The sequence below is a fragment of the Sphaerodactylus townsendi genome, linkage group LG08, assembly GCF_021028975.2.
Source record: "Sphaerodactylus townsendi isolate TG3544 linkage group LG08, MPM_Stown_v2.3, whole genome shotgun sequence".
NCBI lineage: Eukaryota > Metazoa > Chordata > Lepidosauria > Squamata > Sphaerodactylidae > Sphaerodactylus > Sphaerodactylus townsendi.
This window is the reverse complement of record NC_059432.1, coordinates 75,026,822-75,050,633: the sequence shown is the minus strand read 5'-3', so window position 1 is coordinate 75,050,633 and position 23,812 is coordinate 75,026,822. Positions and strand designations below refer to the sequence as shown.

Genomic DNA, 23,812 nt, shown 5'->3' with positions numbered 1-23,812 from the left:
CAAGCGTGTAAGCGTTTATTTCAAAAAAAGTATTATTTCCCCAGAAGTGCACAACGATTTACTCAATCTTTACTCAATCCATAGAAAATTAACTTGCTAGTCCCGTTTCCATAATTCGATCCTACACAATTTGATCAAGCACACATTTAAGGCAAGGCAACCGTCCTACATTTCAGCCTCACAGCGCTAAGCAATGTTGGTCTAAGCCCGGTTGCTCACACTGTCCCAATCCTGCCCGCGGATGAACGCCTCCAGCTCCCAGTTACGCTACATTTCCCTCCCTGCCCACGATCCCTGCCGCCGCTTTTCCAACTGCAGGGAAAAGCTTCATCACCGCGGCAGCCTCTCCACCACGCACACGAGCCAGCTACGCATTTCAATGGCACTCCTACTCGGCTCGCTCTGCCCCCAGGAGAACTCCAATCTCCTGTCGCCAAATCTGGGAAAAGATTGTTTTGGGGGGCACGTTAATTGGTTCTTCGTTCACGAGCCCCCCTGGGATTGGCTGGACGTGCGTCGAGGGCGGAGAACAGAATAGGGAAGGAGGGAGGGAAGCTGTTGCCTAGGTAATCCGCCGTCCCTGCTGCGGTCTGGGTTTAGGGAGTGCGTGCGCGCGCGCCTCCTCTGTTAGACGGGGGCAGGCGTGGGCACGACCCGGGGCCGACTAGTGACACTTGAGTTAACAGTGACAAAGGTGACAGAGCAGGAGTAGCCGCCGCGCTGGCGGCAAAGAGTGGCCGTAGCAGGGGGAGGAGACTGTGGCGGCTCAGGAAGAGTAGGAGCTGCCGCCGCCGCCTCCGGCTGGGCAGGTGAGTGTGTGCAACCACCCGGTGACGCCGAGTCTAGCCGGGAACGCCGGTGGGGCGAAACTTGTGCGTTGCGTTGCGTCCCCTTTGCCTTCCGAGGGCGCGCGGCGTGTCTGCGGCCAAGGTTGTGGAAGGCAACGAGCTGCCAGGTTGGGTAAGGAGACGGGACGAGTTTGGGTTGTAAAGCGGCGGCGGCGGCGGCATTGAGCTTACACCCTTTCCGTGCGGCGCCTGCGCGCGGCTTCTGCTTGCACCGTCTCTTCTCGGGAGCAAGTCGCGGGCACTTCAGGAGATCTTTGCTCCTCGTTACGCGTAGGTCGGAGGGGAAGTCCTCCAGATGCCTCAGCTCCCAACCCTCGGAAGAAAGCGCGCCAGCTTTGGGAGCCGCATTCCTTCGCAGGAGCTGCTGCTGCTTGTTTGTTGAAGCCCGGTGGAAATCGTTAGAAGATGAAGGCATTGATTTGAGCCTTCAAATGCACAGCACACATTGCAACACCGGCTTGCTCAACAGGCGTCCTAGTCAGACGTTTGCTGTTTTCCCTGGGTGGTCATGTGAAATTTAGTCACGTCTTTCTTTAGATCCCCTGGGTTGGAGGGAGGGTTGGTGGGGTGCTTCCTAATATGAATAACAGTCTTGAGCCGTTCATGTTTTGGAGATGCTACCAGTGATTCCTAACATGCTAGTGCATAGAGTGCCGGGAGGTCAGTTTTACAAAGGCTTGTGAGGCATGGCTTGGTTCCCATTTTGCAGAATGGAAACTAAGAGTGTGCACTGATCTGGCAATTCTGTTTAATGCTGCAATGCTTGTACATTTTAATGAAGCCTTTGTTTTGTCATTCACATGCCCTGTGGTGAATTTACCAAAAGCCATTAACCTCCAGTCTTGCCTGGGTTTGTTTGTGTTTTGCATGCTGGTGGCTGGATTTGCCTTGAATCTCTTCCTAAATGCTTAGAACTTTTCAAATCTTGAATGAGAAGTGCTTTAATTTATCAGTAATCATAACATAAACCAGGGAATTTTAAAATTATTTTTAAAATGGGAATGATCTTTTTGTTTTTGTTTTAGTATGACTCAGAGGCAGGATAAAAAGAGATACATTTAAAAGTGTGTATTGTCTTTCAGACATCTGTTAGCATTCACAGTATTGTAAAATGTTCAAGTTTGTTTTAGGGCTATTGTTGTGTGGAACACAACAGCACCTAGCCGTTACTGTTGACAGACACTCGGACCCTTTCTTCACTCTGGGTCCCTATTTCTAAGCAATGGTGGCTTCTCTAGCCTTTGAAATGAGGAAGGGGAAGTTACTTAGGTCTGTTTTCTGTTCTGAAGAGTTCATTATGAGATTTCACAAAACAGTTTCAAATAAGCTAATTCTGTTTATACATACTATATACTATGTTATCTTCCACTGTGGTGTCTTCCACTGTGCTAGATCTCACTGTAGTGTAGCACATACTGTATTAATACTGCCCTAGTCTGACCCTGGGCTTCTGTTGTGTATTGTGGCCTGTATAGCTGCTTTGAAAAACAACTTCTAGACTATCCATGTTCTGAACAGAGATCCTGAAAGGCAAAATGTTGATTGTGATGCCAGTAAACCTGTTAGTCTTTAAAATGCCACAAGACTCCTTTCTTTGCTGCGACATAATAATGTGGCTAGTCTTTTGGAATTTATGACCGCTGCATTGTGATTATTCTATATTCACATTTGTGCAGTGCAGTTTACATGACTGTGTGGTTTAGAAGCAGTCTGTGAACATTGTATTCAAGTACCTGAACTTTACATGAAAACTGTCAAAGATAGTATACTCATAGGGCTTATTGTGTGGAGAAACCCCCTTATTGTGGAGAGGAGATGAGAGGTACTGTTGTAGAGAAACAGGAGATGAGCTCTGATATGATTGTGGAGCGTTTGTGTCCAGGGCTTGCATGCTAGTGAGATAATCTGTTGCATAAACAAATAAGATATAATGGTAATTCTTCTCAAATGGGCCCCTTTTTATCCTCTTTCCTTTACAGGACTTGGAACATGGCAGGGTGATTTTTGATCATCAGGAGTTTCGTAGATTTGAACCCTCAGGGATCTTTCAAGAGGATAGCTGTGTTATGCTGTTACAGAAAAAAATAGTAGAGTCTTGTGGTGTGTTAAACAGTAACTGGAAACATTGCGTATCATGATGAAGCTCATGATTTTAGATAGGAATAAAGGTTGCACTTCAAGAATGGTTAGATGTGCATTAATAACTGATCTCTGTTGGTTCTTTTTCATTGATGTAGGATAACTGCAGATATGAGATAAATTTTTGAGCTCATCATTAATGCTGGTGGATTTTGCTTTGGGCATGTAGTAACTTTCTCATCGTTTGAGCTGGCCAGCACTTGGCCTTATTGCTGATTTGGCCTTGGAGACTTTGCACTGGTGATTGCATCCTGCTGGGATTTTGAGGATGGGGTTTGGAAAGAGATTTGGGGAAGATATATTAACCAAGAGATGTTATAGTGAACATAAGAACATAAGAACATAAGAACAAGCCAGCTGGATCAGACCAAAGTCCATCTAGTCCAGCTCTCTGCTACTCGCAGTGGCCCACCAGGTGCCTTCTGGTAGAAGCTTTCATATAGGATGGGAACGTGATTAGTTCTTCTGGCAGCAAGGTTCCTTTATCACTCTGATCTGTTGAGGCATTTGTAATCTCATAGATCGGAGGTGGTGATTTCAAGATTAGTAGCCATATAACCGGATTCTCCTCCAGTAATCTGTTCATAAGTTCCTTTTAAAGCTATCCAGGTTAGTGGCCATCATTTCATCCTCTAAAAGGTTATTCCAAACACCAATCACAAGTTGCGTGAAGAAGTGTTTCCTTTTATTAGTTCTAATTCTTCCCCCAAAATATTTTCTTGCAATGTATGCCCCCTGGTTCTAGTATTGTGAGAGAAAGAGAGAGAAAATTTCTCTCTGTCAACATTTTCTACCCCATGCATAATTTTGTAGACTTCAATCCATCCTCCCTCAGCCTCTCCTTCTCCAAACTAAAGAGTCCCAAACGCTGCAGCCTCTCCTCATAGGGAAGGTGCTCCAGTCCCTTCATCATCCTTGCTGTTCTTCTTCTGCACTTTTTCTATCTCCTCAATATCCTTTTCGAGATGCAAGCGACCAGAATCGGGACACACAGTACTCCAAGTGCAGTCGCACCACTGCTTTTAGAGTGGTATAAGGGCAATGATAAATCTTTGCAAGTTTTATTACACACAATTCCTTTTCTAATGAGATCCCCAGTATATGAGTTTTGCCTTTTTTACAGCTGCCATGCATTGAGCTGACATGACCCATGGGAACCAGAGTCAACTAAGACGCCTAAATCCCTTTCCTAGTTCAGATCACTGATATCTCGGACCCCAGGTGCGCAGGTATTAGAAGTTTGGGATTTTTTGCCGCCTCGCATCACTTTACATATTGCTACATCGAACCGCAATTGCCATTTCTACCAATTAAATCTAATTCTCTATCAGCGTCCGCTTTGGAGCTCTTCGCAATCCTTTGTGGTTCTCACCACCCTACATAATTTGGTATCATCTGCAAAATCTCTGGGCTTTCAACACTACTCCATCCCTCACTTCCAGGTCATTTATGCAAAGAGCACCGGTCCCAAAACGGATCCTTCGGGGACACCAATTACATCTCTCCATTCAGAGAACTTCCCATTTACACCCACTCTTTGTTTCTCCTGCCTTTCAACCAGTTTTTAATCCATAGGAGGACTTCCCCTCTTATTCCTTCATTGCTGAGTTTTCTCAACAGTCTCTGGTGAGGAACTTTGTCAAAAGCCTTTTGGAAATCCAAGTAGACAATGTCCACCGGTTCACCCCTGTCCACATGCCTGTTTACACCCTCAAAGAACTCTAGTAAGTTTGTAAGACAGGATTTGCCTCTGCAAAAGCCATGCTGACTCTTTCTCAGCAGGTCTTGCTTTTCTACATGTTTTATAATTTTATATTTAATGATAGATTCTACTAATTTACCAGGAACAGATGTCAAACTGACTGGCCTGTAATTTCCCGGGTCCCCCCTAGACCCTTTCTTAAAGATTGGTGTGACATTGGCCATCTTCCAGTCTTATTTATTTATTTATTTATTTATTTATTTATTTATTTATTTATTTATTTATTTATAATTGCTTTTATATACCGCTCCTCCCCCAAAGGGCTCTGGGCGGTGAACAACACAATAAAACAATAGTTACAATAAATGGGATGGAGCCTGATTTCAGGGATAAGTTGCATATTAAAGTGAGAACTCTTAGTGGAACTCAGTTCCAATGTCCAGCAAAGCTAGCTTGTATGCTGCTCATAAAATCTTTACTTGCATAATTCACAAATGTCTCGACAACGAACCCTCAACCAGTGAGTGCACAGGAGATTGTCCTGCATGCCCATTAGTTGAGGGTTTCTTGTCATGCTCAAAGGGGCCTGGCAGAGAAGCAGCGCCATGACGCCTTCTTGCCAAACCTCCCACCCGCCTCTTTATCCACCCAGTCACCCTCCCCTGCCCCAAGAAGCAACCTGGTCCCAGCAGAGAAGTAGTACCCAGCCACCTTCCTGCCAGGTCTCCCACCTGCCTCCCTCATTCCCCCAGCAATCCTCTCCCCACCCCCAAAACCACACTGGGCCCGGCAGAGGAGTGGCTCCCAGTCTCTCTCCCGCCAGGTCTCCCACCTGCCTCCCCATTTCTACAGCCACCCTCTCCCATTTCAAAACCAACCCAGGCCCAACAGAAAAGCAGTGCTCAGCCTCTCTCCTGGGTCACTATGTGAAGTAACTGGAGTATTTTTAGTGACAATCAGTCTTGTTTGAGCCATACTTGAAACCAAATTATCTTCAGGAGAAGAAGTTCTGAGGAACTAAGTTGTACTGATATGTAAATTTTGAATTTCAGGGAGTTTCCTATGTTACCATGCTGTGTCCAGTATTAATAGAGGGTTAATAAAGAACATAAGAACAATTGTTAGTTGTAATGTATTGTCGAAGGCTTTCACAGCCAGATTCAACTGGTTGTGGTGGGTTTTCCGGGCTGTGTGGCCTTGGTCTGGTGGATCTTGTTCCTAATGTTTTGCCTGCATCTGTGGCTGGCATCTTCAGAGGTGTATCACAGAGGGAAGTCTGTTACACGCTGTGTCAGTGAGAACGCAGAAGAAAGGATAAAGAGCATAGCAGGTGTGCTTTCTTGATCCGGAGTGTGTAACACTGGGCACTGAAGAAGAAGAGTTTGGATTTATATCCCAACTTTCTCTCCTGTAAGGAGACTCAAAGGAGCTTACAATCTCCTTTCCCTTCCCCCCTCCCCCACAACAAACACCCTGTGAGGTAGATGGGGCTGAGAGAGCTCCAAAGAATTGTGACTCGTCCAAGGTCACCTAGCTGTGTTGAAGTGCACAAGCTAATCTAGTTCATCAGTTAAGCCTCCGCAGCTCAAGTGGCAGAGCAGGGAATCACCCAGCTCCCCAGATTAGAGTTTACCTGCTCTTAACCACTGCACAGCACAGGATGCAGGATGGACCACACAAAGTACTTCTTTTCTCAATAGATAAATAAGTTGTGGAATTCATTGTTAGTGGACAAAATGGCCATGAGCACAGATGGATTTAAAAGGGGATTGGACAGATGCGTAGAAGAGAGGTCCCTCAATGGCTACTACTAGCCATAATGGCTAGAGTGAATCTCCTTAATCACAGACAATAAACCCTTGAATTCTATTGACCAGATGGACCAGGGGTCTGATCCAGTTCTTATGTTCTTATGAAAGAATGGCAACCAAGGAAAGCTGAGTGAGGGTTTTTTTTTGTATGTGGAGACTTTTCCCTCCTTAGCTTGAGTGAATTTACGTGCATATAATTATTGATTATTATTTTGGTGAACAATGTGGGTCTGTATTTGTAGGAGGCTGTGTTGCCATTCTTCTGAGCTCATAGAGGGCCCAACATGACAGAAATACTGGATAGAATAGAAATCCAGTTTCTCTACTTTGTGATAGAAACTCTATCATCAAGTAATAGAGTTCAGTTTATCGTAAAGGACATTGGAGACTCCTTCCTATGAGGGAGAAAAAGAGATGTTGTAATAGCTTTCAATGAAATGCTCAATTTCATGGAGGAGATTTCTATTTGTGTGCCATCAAATGCTAAGTGGCAAATTAATTTCATATGCTAAAAAAAACCTAACTACAAATATCTAGAGTAAATCTACAATCCACTCCATAACCCAGTTAAATCTGAGTGCTTGGGCAAAATTTTCTTCTTTTTATTTAAATTTAATTGAAGCTGGTGCTGTCGGGTTTGTGGCAGACAGGCCAGGCCTTTTCTGTTCCTGCTAGAGAACAGTCTCTGCCTGTTTCCTTACAGATAGTATCACAAAGTGCTCTTTAAACTCTAGAGGAGCCGCATTCATTAAAGTCAGTGCATGTGGACGTAATGGGCTTAATAGATTGGGACCTGTGAGATCAAATTGTCAGAAATCCAGCTGCTTTAGCTGAGGTTTGGATAGGTCTATAGACTATTGATTTTTATTTCACTGAATTGGATCTATAAAAATACTTAGCATTTATATAGCCTCTTTCAAGAATTTAGTAACTCTTCCAGCAGGACTCTAAAGTAGGCTTATTGTGTATGGAGAAGCAGGCTTGAACGTGAGAACGGGAGTATCTTGCCTTGAGTCATTCAGCCCAACCCCATGGGTGCTTGTTCAATTTATCTGTATTTATGTTATCAGTGCTGGTTAGTATTTGGATAGGAGAGCCACCAAGAAATACCAGGGTTGCTGGACAGAGGCAGTCAATGGCAAACCACCTCTGAACATCTCTTTCCTTGAAAACTCTTCAGGGTTGCCCTAAGACAGTTGCGAATTGGAACAAAGAAGAGTTAAAATAGGTTATCCTACCTTTCAAGTCAAAAGGATTTCCAGGGTGGCTAAGAAAGAGTGTGTGTCGGGGCGAGGGGAGGTGTGGAACTATAGTAAACCCCCCACCCCCCACCCCCATTTACAGTTCACAGATTCACATGTTTGTAATCCATGGCCTGACATCATGATGCAGCTAGCCTTAAGCAAAGGATTGTTCTGCATGGAGAGAGAGGGGGTACGCTGGCCCTGAACTCTGACTCTGTCTCCATTGGCATGATTTCTGGCTCATCAACTCTGTGCCTACATGAGGAGAAAGTGTGTATCCTGGTTGAGTTGTGTGGCACTGGTTCAAGTGAATGATTCACAAGAGGCTAGCTGCAGGACTGTGTTGTGACCTCACCAGGCAGGTGAGGTAGCCACTCCTATGGATGACCTAGGCCAGAGGTCTGCAACCTGCGGCTCTCCAGATATTCATGGACTACAAACCCCACCAGCCTCTGCTAACATGGTCAATTGGCCATGCTGGCAGGGGCTGATGGGAATTGTAGTCCATGAACATCTGGAGAGCCACAGGTTGCAGAAGCCTGACCTAGGCCGTCCTCTATGAATGTGGGGAGGGAGCAGGGCTTTTCTTGAACCATTGTGGTATCCCTGGTATTCACAGATTTCACCATTTGTGGTGATCCCTGGTAGAGAACCCCTAAAAATGACGAGAGTCCACTATATTGTCAATAATATGAGTCAATAACAATAAACACAGCAGTATAAAAGGTATGTTATTATAAACTCAGTAGAATAGAGTTGGCAGAAGAGAAGTGGGTAGATGCCAGATAGTATCTTTGGCATTCCTCAGTTTGAGCACTCCCACCAAAAAAGTTCTTTTCTCTTGTCACAGCCTGCAAGGCAGAGGGTCTTGTTTGCTGATTTTAATTGATGGGCAAATTCCTATATCCTGATTCCAGTTAAGATCAAATCTGTGTTCTGATTTGTTCCTGTAAACAAGCTGAAAGCCAATGAAGAGCATCCAGTATGGGAGAGATATGTTCCCATTAGGAGATCCCAGTCCAGAAGTATAGCTGTGTTTTGAACTAGTTGAAGTTTCTGAGTAATCTTCAAAGGCAGGCCCATTCAGTGCAGTCATCTAACCAAGATAACTGTGTGGATAACTGTGGGAAGACTACGTGTACCTGGGAAAGGCAGCATCTGACACTTCAACTGAAGCTGGTGATGGGCACTTTGTGCCACAAAAGTCACCTGTGCATGTAAAGTACAGCCCAGTTCTAACAGCACTCTCATGTTAAAATCTTCATCCTTAACATAGAGTGCAATCAAATATTTATTTATTTACTTATTTACTTTCTATATTTATAAGCGGCCTCACATAGACTCAAAGTGGATTACAGCATAAGTCAATACAACAACATGAACCTCGATAATGTTAAACTATTTATTATATACTTATTATATAATTACTGCACTACTTTTTTCATCATTCCTATTACCCATCTCCTCCCACTTATGACTGTATGACTATAGCCTGTGCTGACATTTTATTTTATTTTATTTTATGATTTTATTTTATGATTTTACATTTTATGTTTTCATTACTACTGATTGTTTCCTGATTGCTTACTAGACCTATATGACAATCATTAAGTGCTGTACCTTATGATTCTTGACAAACGTATTTTTCTTTTATGTACACTGAGAGCATATGCACCGGAGACAAATTCCTTGTGTGTCCAATCACACTTGGCCAATAAAGATTCTATTCTAGATTCTATTCTATGATGAGATATCCAGTAAGCAGTGTACTGTGACTACATAAATCTACATACGCATATTCTGTTAGGTATAATGCAAAAAAATATAGCATTAGCTGAGTAGAAAACAATGCCGTAACAACAGAGTAATATAGGTGTTTTAATATGTCTTAAAATGCAAAGGTATATTCTGCAGTCCCCTTCCTCCATAAAATACCCTCCTGAATTGTTTTGTCATGGGATAGTCCTGTTACCTTTATAGAAAAGCAACTCTGTTTTATGTAGTTTATTTAGCCACCTACCAATGCCGCCTACCAATTTCTTCCATCCCATCCCAAGATCTAGGCTTCTGTTCTGATCATTGGCTGCCACTCCTGATTTAGATAAGAAGAATTAAGTGTGTCATCTCTTCTAAAGGGTTCAGTTTAGATATTGATGGCACGTCATCCCATATCTCCAGTGTTCTTTTGTAGTGGCTTCATGTTGTAGAAAACAAAATAGATCCCTGTGGCATTCCAAAATAGAGATGCCCCATGATAGAGTCATCTAACACCACCTTCTGGATCTGACAGGTGGAATAGAACCCTTTGATCATAATAATGACAGTTTGGTGGCATTGGGAGCTTGAATCTCACTGGGAATTACCAATTCTTGATAACAGAACTATTACATTTCCCACTTCCCAGGTCAGTCCCAACAAAAGTTATCGCAGCCAGAGTGTAACATCCTATGCATGTTGAGTATTTTCTGGGACAGCCCTATGATAGTCATGAAAATTTGAATCACCTGCAGTAGAATAGATATTGAATTACTGACAGGAGGGAGGAATGTCTTTTGTACCAAAACTTAAACCATTTCTCTCCTCTAACACTTTTAGGCAACAGATAGATTTGAAACAGAATCCATAATCTCTTCTGAATACAAATGCTCAGAACTGAGACTTCTTGTATAGGGATCTGGAAACAGAAATGAAATTTTTCATGACTCTTTTTCCACAGGCATTAAGTCGGTGCTGCACTGAGAACTTGTAGTGACATTACTGAGACAGGTTAGCTCCCTCATCTCATATATTCTGGTTTGGTAATGCAGGCTAAGTCTGCAGGCTTATCCTACAAACCTTTAGCATTTGGTGGCATGTGGTTCTTTAAGAATGTTCTGCACTATCAAAATATTATTTTGGTCCCATGGTCTAATGTTCTGGTGTCTAAAGCATGTATTTTGAAGTAGGATGCAGGTAGTATCGATAAGTCATATGTATAAAAATCACTGAATTACTACATCAAGACTGTTTATGTATGTAATTACCGGTATGTCAAAATAAGCATTGTCTGCATATCTGCAACTCATGACTGCATGCTATTCAGTAAACTTGTATCAGAAAAGTCTCATTTAAAAGTCTAAGTTTGGTCTAAATTAATCTGTTTGGATTAGGTTTTAAGAAATCGTTCCAGATACTATTGTAATAGATTATCTGCCTGTGATTTACTTTCTTAATTCTTCCTCACTCTGGCAAGACCACCCAACACATCTTGTTAAAGCACTTTCAACCAGATACTACTTTGGATAATATTATAATGATGAGAGATACAAAACACCGAGAGCTGAAATCTTGAATCTTTTAAGCTAAAGCTTGAATATAGTTTTATTGACCCCCAAGTGCTCTGATACTCTGGGATGGTATTATTTATTTATAAAGTGCCATCATTGTACTTGAAGCTTTATAGATTCAGCATAGCAAAAAATATGGCACTCTGCCCTGAACAGCTTCCAATCTAAATATTAACTGCTGGGAATTAGGGATAATAGTGTGACTGTGTGCAGTTGCAAATACATGTATTCACACTTCATTTCAGCTGAGGAGCTTTTTTTTAACAAGAGTGTGTTCTGGCAGGAAGTTCTGGGTACAAGAGGTAATAAAGGAGAAAACAAGAGATTGTTTAAGGGTCTGAGAGAGTTTTGGATGGGTGAGGGATACGTCTGTGGGAATAAGGCTGATGGGGTGTGGATTCCATAGAATTATAATCATGTTGAGTTGTCTTGATCAGTGTGAATGATCCTGTTGGGCAAAGAATGTCCCATAATGTCTTTGACTTATCGATACTACCTGCATCCTACTTCAAAATACATGTAGTGACATTACTGAGACAGGTGGTTTGCCTTCAAAATACAAGTAGTGACATTACTGAGACAGGTGGTTTGCCATTGCTTTTGAATAGCAACCCTAGTCTGTTGGTGGTCTCCCATAGCAACCCTAGTCTGTTGGTGGTCTCCCATCCAAGTACTAACTATAGCTGAACCTCTTTAGCTCTCAGGCTCTGGCAGAATTGGGCTAGACCGGACTGTTACACTTCTAGGAAGCAAAGAAGGGAGGAACAAAATAGGACATCAAGACTTGGTACCAGCCCAGCAGGGAGGATGGTGAACTTTTTTTTGTACTAGGGGTAATGTGTCATCAAGGAGAAGCTGGCCTGGGAATTCAAATAGAACTATTAAGCAATTAAAGATGCAGGATTGTGGAGAAAAATATCTGTGTTAGATACTGAGCTGTGTTATCAGTGCGAAGGTTGTACTGGAAGCCATGGAATATGATCAGGCCAAACAAGGTGGGTAATGGTAGTTCCCTGTGCAATCACCAGGACATTGCTGACCTACGGGGTAACATCTCATCATGACATTTATTAGGCAGACTATGTTCACAGCGTGATTTGCCATTGCCTTTCCCAGTCATCTACACTTTACCTCCAGCAAGCCTTGTAATTTTACTGACTTCAGAAGGATGGAAGGCTACCTGAAGCCAGCTACCTGAAACTAATTTCTGTCAAGATTGAACTCAGGTCATGAGCAGAGCTTTGACTGCAGTCCTGCAGCTTACCCTTCTGCACCATGGGGCTGTACAGGAAAAGAAAAGAACACCAAGTCTCCCTGAATAGCCACAATATGTGGGGGTTTACTTTACAATTTTTACTTTATTGAAAAATTGTTGTTTAATTTCATGGTGTTTGCGATTATGGCTATCAAGCTATGCAGTTTCTGTCAAACAGATATCTGTGATCTATATTAATAATGTATGCTTTTGTTTGCCATTAACATTTTATGTTATGTTCATTTGTACTAAAAGTCTATGTACCAGAAGGCTGCCGAAGATATTACTATAATATTAATAAGCATTTAAGAGGCATTAAAATGTTTTGTTTTCCTAAGAAAAGCACACAATTGAACAATAATTCAGAATCTCTTATGCTAAGTTAAAACTCTGGATGTCTTGTCTCATGGTAAACAATCATAGCCATTGTTGTGAAGTTCAGATATTCGAACTGCTGAGGGTCAAGTGTTTGCAATACAATACTGAAGTTCTGTAAAGGAAATAAGTTCATTGAGCTGCAAAAAAGAATTTCGCACAGGGTCTGAGAATGGAGAAACGATTAGAAAAAGTGGAAGAAACAAGAAAGCTGAGTAGGGAGCTGGCCCAGGAGGAAGGCAGACTAAATGAAGATTGACAGATAAGTAGCTGACAGAAAGCAGGGGGTAGTGTTGAATGGCAGAAGGCTTGGGAGGGAGGGACAGAGTACTTTGATGGAAAAGTGGGACTGATGAGGGGGGAGCTGTCAGCAGAGTTGGGTGATAACACACATACATAATGGCTTCAGCAAGGAAAAGCAGAGTGGCAAGAAGAGAGCGGGTAGGTCAAACAAGTGGTAAGTATGACAGATGGGACAGGAGCTTACAATGCAAGCCCTAAATGTCTCCCATGTACTTTAGAAGAGCGTAACTTTGCATTAGATTGTATATGGGGTGTTGTGTGGTTTCCGGACTGTATGGCCGTGTTCTAGTAACATTTTCTCCTGATGTTTCACCTGCATTCGTGGCTGGCATCTTCAGAGGATCTGATGGTAGTAAAGCAAGTGGAGTATAAATACCTGTGGAATGTCCAGGGTGGGAGAAAGAACCATTTGCCTGTTAACAAGTGTAAAGGGTGCAATTAGCAAGCTTGATTTGCATGTGCTGGGTGGGATCCACCCATTAGCGTGTGAGTAACCATGAAGATAGCATAATCAATTAGTGAGGACATCTGCTTTGTAGTAGCCTGGCCTTTTGATCCCTTTGATTGCTTACTGTCTAGAGCAGGGGTCGGCAACCTTTATCACCCAAAGGGCCATTTGGACCCATTTTCCATGGCCCCAAAGATCTACTGAGCCAGAGAGGAGTGGAGCCGTCTCTGGTTCGGCCCCTCCACTCACCTTTCCTTCCAGCGCTGGTAGACTGAGGTGCCGGACAGGGAACCCTCTCTGCCCCACGGAGCAGGCAGCCGCCTGCTCCATGGGGCAGAGAGGGGATGGTGGCTGCAGCCTGCCCGCTGCCGCCACTGTCACCGCCTCTCGCACTGCGGGAGGCAGTGGCACCGGGCAGGGAAACCCCCTCTGTCTGACGGAGCAGGCAGCCGCCTGCTCCGTGGGGCAGAGGGGGGATGGCGGATGGCGGCTGTGGGGATGGCAGAGGGGGGGGTGGCGGCTGCTCTGGAGGGATGCGCCCATGCTACCCTCTGACCTCCAGGGGTCGGAGGGCAGCATGGGCATGTCTCTCCAGCCCTCCAGAGTAGCGCTGGAAGGAGAGGTAAGTGGAGGGAACTCGAAAAGCAGCACCCTTACGCATGGAGCCATCTCAGGTTTGGCCCCTCCACTCACCTTTCCTTCCAGCGCTGCTCTGGAGCGCTGGAAGGACATGCCCACGCTACCCCCCGACCTCCAGGCCACGCGGAGCCGCAGTAGACCCCTGGTCTACAGTGTTCTGGGTGGTGTTCAGAAGCCCTTTGACTGCTTACTGCCTGGAGATATCCTTTGTCTGGGTGGTGTTCATTACTGTCTTGATTCTAGTGTTTTTCAGTACTGGTAGCCAAATTTTGTTCATTTTCGTGGTTTCCTCCTTTCTGTTGAAATTGTCCATGTGCCTGTGGATTTCATTGACTTCTCTGTGTAGTCTGACATAGTGGTTGCCAGAGTGGTCCAGAATTTCTGTGTTTTCAAATAATATTCTGTGCCCAGCTTGGTTATCATGTGTTCTGCTATTGCTGATTTTTCCAGCTGAATTAGTCTTTAGTGCCTTTCATGTTCTTTGATTTGCATCTGGGTGCTGCATTTGGTGGTTCCTATGAAGACTTGTCCACAGCTGCATGGTACGCGGTAGACTCCTGCAGAAGTTAGAGGATCCCTGTTATCCTTTGTTGAACATAGCATTTGTTGAATTTTCTTAGTAATATGTTTGTATATGTTTTACACTGTCCACAGAAATCTTGTGTTGGACTCTCATAGCTGTTGCCCCAGAATTATTTACTGGTCTACTTAGTGCAAAGAGGTATCACAGTACTCCATTTTTTGTTTCCCACTTTGACTTAGGTATAGTAGGTACTTTGAAAAATAACATTGAGTCCTACTTTTTTATCTTATGATTTGTTTTTCTAACCTATTACAAAGTAAACTGTGCAGCAGCCAAAATTCATTTGCTTTGTCTAGAGAGATGTCCAAAGTTGCCAGGATAGATGTTGCCCTACTTTGCCAAGGGGTGGGATGGTGATGGTGGTTGGGTCTCATGCAGTCCCAAGTGATTACTACTTGGTCTAAATTAATGTGGTAGAAAAAAAAGCCAAGCACTCATTTCTTTCCATTGATTGCAACTTCTTGGAAATGGAGGGTGCTCTTTTTTTCACAAGACTTTTCCTTTTTCTTTCATTCATTGGTATCATTGCCTAGTTTTCTGAGTTCATTTTGAGAGTTAAACAAATAAGCAGTTATGTATGTTAATGTGAGCCCTGTAGTTCATTCAGTAGTGACATTTTTCTTTAGCAAGCAAAAAATAAAGTAATCCTTAGTTACTGCCTACTGTTGCATGCCCCCCCCCCCCCCCCCCGACCCGTCACATTTTAATGATATTCTCTTCTTCTTTTCCCCTTCAATTTCTATGACAGCTATTTTCAGTTCTGGGAGCTGAAGGCCAATTTTGCGGAACTTTCTAGTGAAGAACAGAATGTCTCCTACCTGCTGGGAGAAGACATTCATTTGTAGTAGTCTTCCATTTTCAGTTATCAGTTAGTTTTTTTCATTTGCTACTTCCTACTGGCATAATGTTTTCTGTGGTTATTAGAATGAAAAAAAATTGGCCCCTGTTAACCATCTTTACTGCAGGAAACAGTGGAGGACATTGTTTTCTTGTGCTGGGTTACAGGATGATAAAGGTCTTTTAAAAAGTAAATTAGTGGGGCCATCTTTCATCTCATGGTGTAACTACATGGTACTGGATCCCCATGATTAGTGTTCCTTTAGGTAGCTACAGACCCATATTTAAAACAGAATTGTTCATCCACTATCTTTTGCTTGGATATTGTGTTCTGTTCAGGCATTTGAGGAATGAAGTCCAGTGTGGCAATCTATGACCCTTATACCCTGTTTCCCCGAATATAAGACATCCCCTGAAAATAAGACGTAGTCGAGGTTTTGCTGAAGTGAGAAATATAAGGCATCCCCCAAAAGTATGACATAGCAAAGTTTTTGTTTGGAAGCATGCCCAACGAACAGAACACAGAAAAATAAGACATCCACTGAAAATAAGACAGCGCATCTTTGGGAGCAAAAATTAATATAAGACACTGTGTTATTTTCGGGGAAACATGGTAGAACATACATACATGGGATCATTACCTCTCAGGGGGGCATTTCTGGCCTTATTTATGACTGCTTAAACAATCTTGGTGTGAATGATGATACTGAAAACTCGATGAGATTTCAGATAATAGGGGACTTGAGGTCTTTCAAAATAGAACATTTTCTTATTTCTGTAACAAATAAAAATGGCAAATTCATACAGTGGGTTCAACAGCAGGACCCTGGAGCAATGGCATTAAAAAAATTCCTAAATAAATAGATAATCTTTCCACAGATTTTTGGATTACGTTTTGGAGATAAAACCTATTTTGACCGAATTCTTCTGCTGTTAATTTTTGGTTACAGTGCTACTATTTAGTTAGTTGCCACAGGTGACCATGCAGTAGGAATGTTGAATGCTTCTCTTATCTGATAGGTCAAGCATTGAATGTCAGGACTCCAGGAGTGAAGGCTAGTTTCAGTGTTAGTTTCATTATTCTCATAATACCTTGATTGCTTGTGTATCTAGAACAATTTTCTGCTTAATCTTCACAGATTTTGACTGTTTGTGTGTTCTTGAAGGTTTCAAATAGCAAAGTATCCCCAAACTTAATCCTCCTTCCCCCAAAAAACTATTGTACAGAACCTTTTATATTTAAACTGTAGTGAGACCACAAAACCAATTATTTTCTTTGGCAGAATTTCACAGCCTGACCCTTAGTGAACACTAATTAATTTGTTGTTAGCCAGTATATACAAAATTGCGTTTTAAACCTAGGAATTGATAGACTACCATTATATAGTTCCAAATGTCATTTAAATCAGACTGATTAAGACTGAGTTCCAATAGGTGGCAAAGTGAAAACTTCTATAGAGTTACATAAAATGACAGTGGGGGCCCACAAGAAACTTCTGGAGAGGGTCATCCCTTCCCTCTTGCTTCCTTTCCTTTTCTTGAACACTCTTTCCCCTCTTTCTTACCTCCTTGTCTTCTGTCAATCCCCCCCACCTCTCTTTCTCCTTCCTCCCCTTCATTGCCAGTCTTCTTCCTCTCTCTTCCCTCCTCACCTTCTCTGGCAATTTCTTATCTTTCTCCTCCTTCCCACCTCTGTCAAGCTACCCCCATTTTTTGCCTCCACCCCTTCTCCATCAGTGTACCCCCTTCTATCAACATACCCTGTGATGTCCATATTTTCTCACCTTTCTATTATCTGTCAACCTACCCTCATCATTGGATGTTTCTCAGTGGGCAGTAGACTGGTCCTCAACAGTCCCAATGCTTCAAAAACAGCTCCTCCAAAAAAAGAAAAAGAAGGAAAACTATATTTTGTTAGATTCAGCAAAATCAGCTGAATACAACTATGTCCTTTTTGAGCTGAAAAGGCACACAGGATTGGAGCCTGCAGAGTCAACGGCCTGGTGCAGCTTTCAGCAAATGGCAGCAGGGAGAATCACTTCAGCTCCACACAAAATGTCGGGCAAAAGTTGAGGGTGAAACTGACCAGAGAGCAAAACAATTGGGCAGGAAAAAGCCTTTTCCCCCCTCTGATGCCTTTGCTGTCTGGAAAAAAGAAGAGGACGAGGAGGAGTTTGGATTGATATCCCCCCTTTCTCTCCTGTAAGGAGACTCAAAGAGGCTGACAATCTCCTTTCCCTTCCTCCCCCCCTCACAACAAACACCCTGTGAGGCAGGTGGGGCTGAGAGAGCTCTGAAGAACTGTGACTAGCCCAAGATCACCACCTGGAATGTGTTGGAGTGCACAAGCTAATCTGGTTCACCAGATAAGTTTCCACAGTTCCAGTGGCAGAGCAGGGAATCAAACCTGGTTCTCAAGATTAGAGTGCACTTGCTCTTAGCCACTACACCAGAAGCACCTCTTTTTAAGATGTCCCACATATATATATTTTTTTTGTGCTGAGTGGAACCGACCTCTGTATCAGCATAAGCAGTTTTTTAATCTGCGAATTGCCCTGTACTTGCTGTTAAATTCTACCCTCCCCACCCCCACACACTGCTAGGCATTGTTGGTGCCAATAAAACTTTTTTAAAAATTGTATAAAGAAGTTTCCTTTTTCTACGTATCCAAAAGTGAAGTTCAAGGTCAGTACCCCACCAAAGCAGGATTTAACCAATAAGTGTTTTCTTACGGGTATAGAAAGTTCTGGCACAATCTCCAAATTAGTGTTGGGTACAGAGTTCTGGCACACAACTCCCCCACCATCCCCCATTGACAATAGGCTGTAATGGTAAGACATCTGTATGTCCCTCCTCCCCAAACCTTTGGGATTTGGAGGTCCCAGAAATGTTTTGTTCATTAAAACAAGCTCAAAATGGGCCAGCAAACAAAGGAATAACTCCTTAACAGGCCTAACAAGCAGAAGGGCTCCTCCACCAGTCTAGTCTTCCAACACAATGAGAAATACATGGAGAGGTAAGGAGGACTCCGTCTATTTAAAGTGAGTTTAATGTGAACAAAATGAAATCAGAAGCCAGTGAAAAAAGCTATAGATATAAGTAATGTGATGGTAACACCAAGTCACTTACTATGTTGACTTCTGTATTATGCTTTTCAGTTCAGAAAAGTTGGACAAGATGACAATTGGACTAGCATTTGATGGTTAACTTTGTTGGGTTAATAAAAGAGCTTCTTGTATATTATTAAAGCTGCACCCATACCTTTTTAGCTTTGATACTCCACAAGGAGGATACAGCATGAAGAGACTAGTCTTTGTTTCCCCTGTTTCTAAGAAGTGATTGTAGGTTTTCCTCCCAAAATATAAATGAGATTTCTTGTAACGCTAAGATCAGTTCAACTTGTTTGCTCAAAAGGAATGGTAAGCACAATTGAGACTTTCTCAATTGAATTGCTTGCTTATTTTTGTGCTAGTTCATTGCATTACACAATGCTGTTTCAGCACTGCACAAATGAGTATAGTAAATATTCCTGACTTCTGTTATTCAGTTTACCGGTAGGTAATAGTGTTAATCATTCTCAGGTTTAGTTTTTTAGATCTCTCATTTCACAGACACTTTCTTTCCCAACTGAGAAAATAGGAAAAGCTTATGTTAAAAATCAGTTAAAAAGCTACATGTAATCACCAAACTCATTCTATTAATTTAGTAATCAACAACTGCACAAGGAAAATGATAGACTTGAAATGGCTCCTTTTTATTTACTGTAATTAATTTTTGTCTGTTGTTCAGTTAGTTGACATCCTTTTGTCACCCTTCTTTTTGCTGATCCTCTCCTTCATCTCTAGCTGATTTGTCTTCATTGCTGGTGTCTTAATAGTAATTAATAATTCCTAGTACAGTTGTCCCTTTCACATCACTGTGGTTAGGGGTATGGTGACCTCCGCAATCTGGAAAACCACCTACATGTTTTTGACAAGGTGGCTTCCTCCAGTTAGAAGCAAGCAGTGAGGCTATAGGTTTTTCTGTGGCCTGTGTGTGGCAGCAGTAGCTATTTGGCTTCTCTGGGTCTGCTCCAGAGTCGGCGGGTGGCAGCTTTGGTGGCGGCCCCTTGATAGTGGCAGACGTGGGGGGCTTTTCATTGGCAGCTCTTCTTGTGGCACTGATACCCACTTTGGGGGGGGGGGAGTACTCATGTTGGAGGGGTGGAGTGTCAGATTAACCCACAATAAGCCAAAACTGTGATGTGGAAAGTTGTGATGTGGGAAGGACAACTATAATTAACTTATCTGAATATTTTGTCCAGTAATGGTTTCTCTTCTTCACTAGATACTGGTCACATCCCCACAAGTTTTGAGTGATTCTTTTTCTTCTTCATTCTCCTTTTAAACTTCTCTTACAAAGTGGTTAATATTTCCTGTTTTCCTAACTCAATCCATTATCTACTATTAATATTAGCACACAGTACACTATTAAGAACACTTTCCTGGAAGTAAACAGCATTGACTAGACTTGAGTAGGACATCTATGATAGGCTCTTTAGCCTCTCTCTGGAATCCATTCTATACCACATGAAAATAAGAATACAAAATTCTGTCTGACATCTTGTTAGTTTTTCTATTTGTGGAAGGAAAGCTGCAACATTATGTGAATTTGTTTAGTTTTATACTGATCATGTGTATAAGTCAGCAGCAGCGATGGCTGTGCAGGCCCTTAAATTGTAATTCTTTAACAGGGTGCACTTTCTATGGCTCATTATGCATACCTTGCCTTCAACATACCTGCCCTCCAGCTGCTTGCTCTGCACTGGGGTGTTCTCACATTTTTCCAGCTACATCTAAGGAAACCCCACTGCTTGCCCTGAATCGAGCCACCATTTTTGCCCCTTCTTCTTCCAGGTTGTCATCCCTGGTTGCTGTGGTGATCCACAACTATTTTTGCCCATTCAAAAATTTTTACATTGTTCCAACATTCTATTGATGGAATGCTGAAATGGTTTAAAAAACATTTAAGGACAAAAGCAGCAGTGCTCCTCTGTGAGCTGGTGAAGTTAGGCAAAGGCAAAGCAAGCCAGACATATGTGGAGTTCTCCAAGTCTGTTAGAGTCTTACTTTAAATACAAACTGTAGTAATTCAGGAAAGAAATAGGGAACTAGAGAAAATTATGTTGCCCACAAATGATTTCAAAATGTTAACTGAAACACAGAAACTGGGCATTAAGCCTGCGTGAAAGATCTTGAAGAGAACAGAAAGTAAATATTTTATTCCAAAAGTATTGTTAGTACTATTAACTGTTGTAGAATTCTAGATGAAGAAATCAAACTGATTCAGGCTGTCTGGTGGGGAGAAGTTTTATTCATTCTTAATCTATAGGATGCCTTATTGCCTGAAGTAAAAATATGAATGTTTATTTGGGGGGTGGGGGGGTTGTACTGCATAATCAATCAAGCAATCTCCATACCTGCCCAGGCACACATAGGAGAATCTTAGTAGCTTGGACTACTGTCCATTGAAAAGCACTGGGTAGACCTGGCCTCAGCGAACCAGCACAGAAAAAACTGTTGGTCTGCAGAGGGCATGTCTACCCTCTGCTTTTCAATGGACAGTAGACCTGTCTTCCAAGAAGCTAAGATTATCTTATGCCTGTCTGCGTAGCTACAGGGATATCTCATAAATTTAAAAAAAATAGGAAAACTATACATTGCAAGACTCGACAGGACAAGCTGACTATAACTAAGTGCTTTTTGGACTGACAAGGTGGCTGCAGGGCAAACATTCTGGGGCAACTTCAGTAAAATGGCGACAGGGAGAAACCCTTCAGCTGCACACAAAATGTTGGGTGGAAGCTGAAGGTGTAACTGACCAGATGGTCAGGTGGGGGAATGGTCAGGTGGGGGGAAAGCCTCTTTTCCCCTCTGATGCCTTTGCTGTCCAGAAAACACCCCAGAAGCTGCCTCTCGTGAAGTCATCCCCCAGATGTCTTATTTTGGGTGTGCTGAGTGAAAAGAATCAATCGCCTCTTTTTAAGATGCCCCACAGACATCTTTTTTTGCGCTGTGCAGAATGGACCTCTGTTTTGAAACATTTCCCCTTTAATAGATGGATATTGTAGGCATAGTTCAAGCAGTTATTTCTCGATATTCCCATCTGTTATACTTAAAAAAAAGATTTATGACAAATTATACTATGCTTGTCTCTTACAGAGCTATGCTTGTCTCTTACAAAAGTAACTCTAGTGATGTGGACACATTGACTGAAAAGAAAATGTGTTTTCTGTAATTTTGGTACTTTTAAAAAACTTGTAGCTAGTGCTTTATGCCCTTATCTCTTTGTTGTGGAAGCCAGTGGAAACGAGAGGAGAGAGTTTGAATTACAGTTAGAATAGCATAGCTTCTCGCCTCCCCTGGCCTTTTTGGATTTATTTTCCCTTTAACTTTCAGGATGGGTTTTCATAAAGGCTGAAAAGAGACTGCAGTGCATGCTCCCTTGGCAAGGATGTTGGCTGTGAATTCATCTGCTCTGTTGGATTGCTGCAGAACCCATTTGTAAAAGCTTTGCTGCACAAGTCTGAAAGAATCCTTTATGGACTGGCAGCTTTGGGGTCTCATGAAAGGTAATCCACAGAAGTATTGTTCTGCTAGGTTTAAAAAATATTAGCATTTTAACTTTCAGTATAGGTTTTATTTAACAGCATGCTCATGTATTCTCAGATTTGATTTAGGGATTTTCATTAGGGATTTATATGTGCTGTGTATGTGTTTCATTTTGGAAAGGACAAATTTGTACAGTAGATGTATGCTCTTCTTTCACACTTGAACATTTTCAGCTGGCTGACTTTTAATGTTCTGATTGGTTTACAAGGGAAAAAAGGATTGGAATGTTTAGCCTCTTTTGGGGGGAAGAGTGTGTGTTTGTCTTTTTTTGCACACATGTGTGTGGCAGTAACCAGAAATGTGTTTCCAGACAGGTCACTGCCAGGATAATTTTACAAGGCATCAGTAGTTCTCAGTTGCAGCCGCTGTGTGTGAATCCTTATGGTTAGTAAATACTGGGCTTGCTTAGTCGTGGAATCAGGAATTCCATGCTATTCTTCTGCAGGTTTATCAATCTGTGTTTCTGTACCAGTCCAAATCTATGGAGTATGAAGATACATAGCCAGCTTGTGTGATTTTAGCAAACTGCTGTGCAATACAGATCCACTTAATCTGTGTTGTGAATTGGGTATTGAAGATATTTCCTGTTCATCCATCTGTATTACTGAGGTAAACTCACATACAAGGCTGGTTCTTAAGTACGCAGACTCTATCGAACAGTGAAAATACTAAGTAAAACTAGTCAATATAATGGAACAGCAGATTCAGCATAACCAACTGCTAAGTGAGATTCAGATTCACTTAGATATATTGAAATGTGTAGGAGGATTAATTACAGGTATCCTGTAGATTTGCTCTATATTGGAAAGATGTTAGAAATGGATAGTCCATTGCTGCACAACTTCACTCTGCACAGACCTCTGTCATGGATTAGTTCACTACGCAACAGTTCTGAAGCAGCAAGAGCAATGCTGTATTTGCTTTGTGGTGTGTCTGGGCAAGCAGAGAGGAATCTCTGAGGGGGGGGGGTGGAAAGGGATATTCAGCTTTGCATCTGCTAGTTTCCAATTTCATGTTATTTTTGTCCATATATGTGGCAGGAAATGGCCATGCATATCACTTTGATAGCATGTTACCTTACCTGTTAGCAGAAGCTGCAGTAAGTGAAGCCAAATAAACTGGACTACCACTTAATACATGCATTTTAGTGAATTTAGTCAGCACATTGTAAAGCTAATCTGCCTCAGATTAAAGTAATGAGATAAAATGTCTGATCCTGCAAAACTTTTAAGGCGTACTGTTGAATAATATGGACTGTGGAGAAGTGTGACACTGAATTCCTGATTCTTATTGACTTTAGTACAGATCTGTTATGCATACAAGTTTATCTGAAGCTTGTCTTTTAGGAAGTTTGCTAGGCTGGCAGTTTGCCACTAACCTGAGGAGCTATACTTTGCTTTCCTAAGATGCAGATGATGCAGTTGATGTCCCTTTTGCCCCTTTCCTTCAGTAGTCGCCTTATCCATTTTCCTTTGGACTGCTATGGGTCAAAAGTAAAACATTGCTGACCACAGCAGGTAGATCAGGAAGGTAGGTGAGAGGACTAGACATAGGCAGGGCAGGAGGCTTAGTATGCTTGGGTCTGGCAGGGTGTGTGTGTAGCTGTGATGATACCTCGTGAGATCAGTGCACATTTTCCTCCTCTGTATTAC

General features: G+C 42.4%; 1 protein-coding gene across 3 annotated transcripts in view; it reads left to right on the top strand.

The window, feature by feature from the left end:
• Window positions 1-600: 600 nt before the first annotated feature.
• Window positions 601-23,812, top strand: part of PIK3CB (phosphatidylinositol-4,5-bisphosphate 3-kinase catalytic subunit beta) — a 105,615-nt gene continuing 82,403 nt past the window's right edge. Inside the window, exon 1 of one of the 3 annotated variants that reach the window (XM_048506058.1) lies at window positions 601-809. The gene's annotated coding sequence lies outside the window, so the exon portion shown is untranslated. Of the gene's footprint in view, window positions 810-862; window positions 961-22,042; window positions 22,121-23,812 lie in introns of those variants that run through there. The other 2 variants (XM_048506059.1, XM_048506060.1) reach the window with 2 other exon arrangements.